Genomic DNA, 6000 nt, shown 5'->3' on the forward strand with positions numbered 1-6000 from the left:
ACTAATTTTTAAGGGAGGTAACAAAGAAGAACCATTGAACTACAGATCAGCATCCCTAACAAGCGTGGTTGCAAAAATAGCTGGAAAAATAGTCAAAGACAGATGGATGCAACAGCTAGAAGAGTCACACACAATAAGTGGACGACAATTTGGCTTCAGAAGTAGATCTTGTGTCACAAATTTATTGAGGTTCTACAATAGAGCAATAGATATAATTCAGGAGAGGGACAGATGGGCAGACTATGTCTACCTTTTGATAAAATACCACATCAAAGATTGCTATGGAAAATTAAAAACATGGGCAGTTTACCAGGAAAAATACTGGATTGGATAGCAGACTTCTTAAAGGACAAAGAAATGAGAAGAGTGATAAAAGATAAAGAATCTAAATGGTGCAGAATTATAAGTGAAGTTCCACAAGGAATGGTTCTGGCCCCTGTAATGTTCATAGTGTATATCAATGATATGGTTGATGAAGTGGACAGTTATATAAGCTTATTTGCAGATGACACAAAGTTACTGAAACAAGTGGAAAATGACATGGATTGTGAAATGCTACAAAAAGATTTCAATAAGATATACGAGTGGAGCAAGAAAAAGGGAAATGGAGTTTAATGCAAAAAAGTGCAACATGATGGAACTAGAGAAAAGCGTAAGACGACGAGATCTTACACTATGGGAGGGGTAGAAAATCAGAAAACAAAAGAGGAGAAAGACTTGGGTATTACAATAAATGACAATGTATCACCAGAAAAATATGTCAACAACATAGTTGGGAAACATATGAGTTACTATGAAAAATTAAATGGGCATTTACCTTTATAGATGAAGAGATGATGAAAAAACTAATAGAATACATGATTCAACCTAAACTAGAATTTGCTGCACTTATATGGTCACCACATAATAAAAAAGATATAAGGAAGATAGAAAGGATTCAAAGAACTGCAACCAAAATGGTTCCAATGTATGAGGGCAGATTAAAGATATTAAAGCTTCCAACATTGCAACAAAGGAGAGAAAGAGGAGACCTAATTGCTATGTACAGGGCATGGAAGGGGATGGACACAGTTGACAAAGAAGATTAATTGGTGTGGGATTCAAGAAATACAAGGGGACATGGTATGAAATTGAAAAAGACCACATGTAGAAGAGACATTAAGAAATATAGTTTTCCAAACAAAGGTATAGAAATATGAAACAAATTGGATTAAACAGTGGTTCAAGCAAGAAATATTCATGACTTTATGGCTGAGCTGGATGACTATAGGTATGGAGACAGGCCAGCACAAGCATAGCTCTTTTCCTGTAAAAACACAACTAGGTAAATACACACAGATAAAAAAAACTGTACACTACAACTGATTTCAAGGTAGAACATGACAGAAACAGAATGAATTGTAAATTTTGGAGTTGTGTTTACTTAAGTAGGTAATCAGTGTGAGATTTTAGGGTCACTGGTCTTGTATCTGATGCATACCGTAGGATGATACACTTTTTTGTCTTTTCAGGATGATTCAAGTTGTTTTATTCACTGAAATATACAGCAATTAGTTTTCTTTTACTGTTTTTTCTTTCTTTAATAAATAATCTAGATTATTTTCATTCAGTATTATGCTTAGGGCACAATATAGCCAATAAAAAAAGGAGGATTTTTAGACATGGAACAAAGATAAACTGCTTCCCAATTTAAATGGCTCAAAAGAACCAAAAATACAACTAGCTCAAATCATGAGTTCCCACTATATAAATGTCACTTATCTTGCAGTAATATTCTTATACTCAACTATGAGAGAACTGGAAATGAATACATATTTATGGGCCTTAGGCAATGCAAAGCTGCATTGTATGAACACATCTTAACCTTCAATGTTATTAGAAAATATACACTGATAAAATCCTGGTACTAACTGAGCATGCAGGATGCAGTATATGTTGTATCAATAATGTCACAGTGAGGTGAAGCCATTAAGCTGCAACACTTACACATTATAGGTTGAAAGGAGAGAGATGTAATAAAGTATAGAATGCTACATTTCCAATATATCCTTAGAGCAACATACTAGCAGTTAAACACACAATAGGCAAGTCCCAATAATGTGAGCTAATTCATTCCAATTAAGTTATAACCAATCAATTACATAAAATGCAGTACTCTACTGTATCTCTAGATTGTCTATATGAAGGGTGTTCAATGAGTTCTCAGTCTAACCCAAAAGAAGCAAAAATAGGGCAAAGGTTCACTCAATTTATTCTCTTTTTCAACATAATTGCCCTTAACCATGATGTGCTTCTCCAGTCTCATCTTCAACTGAAAAATCTTTGTATAGCTTTAAAAAAGTGGAATGAATGCCTTGAAGATCTCCATGATCCTAGTCTCCCCATCAACAGTAAAAATCCTGCAGTTGTTTTCTTTGCATGTGGAAAAAATGTGAGTCAGAAGGTACCAGATTGTGGAAATAAGAGGAATCAGCAACAATTTAAAGGTGCAGATCACGGTTTTGTCTGCTCATGGTCACCATGGTCTCATGCCCAGGAGCATTGTCCTGCACAAGAACACCTGAGGTCACTTTCTGTCAGCACCTCTAATATATAACGTCCTAAAGTTTCCCCAGTAAATCAGAATAATATGTTCCATTAACAATGTGACAATGATCCAAGAAGTCAATGAAGGGTACAGCCCACAGCTATGTTAGTTTAGATAAGATTAGTATCCCTCACGGTTAAGCAAGAGAGAAACAGCTATCAGCTAGATTAAGGGAACAAGAGTATTATAGTATAAATCTAAAATTTCACTTATACCTTTTGTAAAAAATCATACTATGCATGAGAGTAAACACTTTTTCAAATGCTACATAGAGTGCATCACCTTACAAATGATTGAAGAACACTGCTACAGAACTCAATATATACTAGAAAGATCATATTTGGCCTAAAAGTATATCGCTACCTCAGAATTATGGTATTATTATATTCTTACAAGAACAACAACATGGCTTTTCTTACCCTTCTCAGCTTATAGAGCTTTTTATTCTCAGTAATTTAAACCAATACATATCCATCACAAATTATTTGTAACGTTCATAAAATTTTTTAAAACTTTACCACTTTTTGGAGAAAGGAAGTGACACCAGCCTATGTGATAGACTACTGGGCACTGAGGAATGCCGTTAGGTGTTCATTCATGTGTGCATATTGTCACATCATATGCACATGGGTGAAATGATTGACAATGATTGGTTCTTTTGTTTGAGCACGCAGCCACTGACCAATAAAAATAATAAATCTAGCCAATCAGAGTGATTTGTGGAGAGAAGCAACTCTATTTGAATCAGTCTATGAAAGTTGTTTGAATGGGCAGAGTTTCACCTCAATTATGTCCATTGTATCGCCAGATTTTACAAAGAGAAATACAGTAAGGACTTTATATTAATTTCTTAATGTTGCTAGTCAGGTTAGGCTAGTTTGCTTTGGTTAGATCAATTCAATTATGTTGGATAAAATTTATTTTGTTCTGAAGACATATCAGTGGTGCGTGTTGCCTCAACTACGTTAAGTTAGGTTAGGTTATTAATGTTTGGCTTAGGTTAGTTTTGATTAAATAGATAACTTAAAATAGAGTGACAGCCAGCGGTGAGCAGCGATGACGGCGATTCGTAAAGGACGAGGAGGGGGGACGGTAATAAAAAAAATAAATAAATAAATAAATAAATAAAAAATTATGTGCAACGGAAACTACAGTACGTGCAAATTCGTACAAAACAGGTCTAAATCTAACAGGAAAAAATTGTTTCATCCGAAAATGAGCTGTTGGTGTAATTGTACAAATTCATCAAAATTATTACGTTAAAATCATTTCCATAAATACCTAAGCACTGCAAACATTAACCTCCGAAGCATCAGTGGGGATTACACGTCACCACCACCTGATGCACTACTCGCAATCTCCAGTCACCCACCATTAACACCAAGTAAACTCAGCGAACCACACAAGTGCCCCATATACTCACAGTGGTCTGGTGGGAATTACAGAAGGTCACGGTAGTGCAGGAAATATACGTAATACACTGGCGCCTGCCCTGGATCCTCCCCTTCTCGTCTTGTGTTCTGACAGGCGACAGCGCCCAGCTGTTTGCCTTTTGGCTTCGATTTGCTAAGTTGTTTGCCTTGCTTCTCCTCTTGGAAAGGTACACTCAATATAAATGAATTATATATATATATATATATATATATATATATATATATATATATATATATATATATATATATATATATATATATATATATATATATATATATATATATATATATATATATATATATATATATATATATATATATATATGGCACTATCTTAATGCAGACATGAAGAAAATGGAAATAAAACAATAGATAGATAGAAAAATGGATAACGAATAGAGGAACAGGGGGAAATGGGAATGAATATCATGTTACTGAATAATTACGCGAATAGGAGGAAATAATAAAAAAGCATATAGAAAGAAACAGAAAACGAATAAAGGAAAAGGATAACGAGTAAGGGAATAGGAGGAAAGGGTAATGAGAATGATAACGATTAAGAGAATAGGAGGCAATGGGAATGAAAATGTGGTAACGAATAAGGGAAACGGAGGAAATGGTAATAAAACAGCAGAGAAAATGAATAATTAATAGAAGAGGATAGCGAATAAGGGAACAGGGGGAAATGGAAATGAGTGACATTAACGAATAAGGGAAGTGAAAATATGATAACGAATAAGGGAACAGGAGGAGCATGTGTGCACGTGTGCTGTTGACCAATAGTCCAGTCAAAATAGCAATTAGCAAATAACCCTCAACAAATTGCAATAGTAATAAAACTATTGAAAATAAGATCAACACCTATGTAGATGCAACATATAAAAAGTTTACTCAAATCAATTTATGGGAAGGTACTTTAATTTGCATAAATTCAAAATGGCCGCCATCGGCCAATTTTATTTATTTTTTGCTTCAGCTGTAACTATCATATATCCATGTGTAATATATCGTTTCTTACTAATTTCGGGTCATTGAATCCATTTTTGCTTTTTTTTTTTTCATTTCCAGTGACGATAGACCCGTAAAAACAAAATGGCGAAATTTCGGTTATTTGGGGTGATATTTTGAAAAATTCTTGTTTGGAATTGTGGATCAGTAAAATATCACATATGATTGTCTTCATTGAATTTGAACTGCAATCTATGATACTGGGATATTACCTTATAATTTGAATCATATCAACTTCATATATGAACCTCTAATTAGCATAAATTCAACATGACCACGAAATTTGCCAATTTTCATGATTTTTCTCATAAATTTGCAGAGGTTATTTTGATTTTTTTTTTCAAATTCCTGGTCTGATTATATATGTAGCATGATTAAATGTAACTTTATACTGGAAGTCATATATTCAGAAATTTTCTGAATTAAACTATCATTGTTGTATGGACATGTGTCATATTGTCTTATTCTGCTGTCACTTGATAATCATGGATAATTCTACATGTCTACATTTGTGGTCTACTAGATTTATGTTTATTAAGTGTATTAGTTAAGGCCTATTTTTCATCTTCGTCAATTTTCTTTTTCAGGCTGAACCATGATGTCAGGTGAAGATACATGTGTTTTGTGTCAGAAGCCTATAACGTCCGCAGATCAGCATTCTCAGCTCAATGCGAAAGGTTCCGCAGGGATCAACAGAGCAAGTGAAGCTCATCTTGAGTGTAACCACCTAGAACTTCAGTAACTTAAGCTCACATCTAGTTGCTAGGTGTCCAGTTTCCCACTAATTTCCTGCCCTTATGTTTATCGCCTTTTGTAGACAATAGCCGTCCCAGTTTTCCTCTAAAGGAAAAACATGGCCAGAACCACCATAAACAAGACAGAGAGGACCCATATCATCACAGTAAAACAAGCATGCAGGAGTGAAAGCCAATGAAATTTTTGTTTGCATTGGTCACCACCAAGGAATATACA

General features: G+C 34.5%; 1 protein-coding gene across 1 annotated transcript in view; it reads right to left on the reverse strand.

Moving 5' to 3' along the window:
- Positions 1 to 4177, reverse strand: part of LOC123499538 (vesicle-fusing ATPase 1-like) — a 127525-nt gene extending 123348 nt beyond the window's left edge. The window contains exon 1 of the mRNA XM_045247641.1: positions 4011 to 4177. The gene's annotated coding sequence lies outside the window, so the exon portion shown is untranslated. The remainder of the gene's footprint in view (positions 1 to 4010) is intronic.
- Positions 4178 to 6000: the final 1823 nt, after the last annotated feature.

The sequence above is a fragment of the Portunus trituberculatus genome, chromosome 50 (assembly GCF_017591435.1).
Source record: "Portunus trituberculatus isolate SZX2019 chromosome 50, ASM1759143v1, whole genome shotgun sequence".
In the NCBI taxonomy this organism is placed as follows: Eukaryota; Metazoa; Arthropoda; class Malacostraca; order Decapoda; family Portunidae; genus Portunus; species Portunus trituberculatus.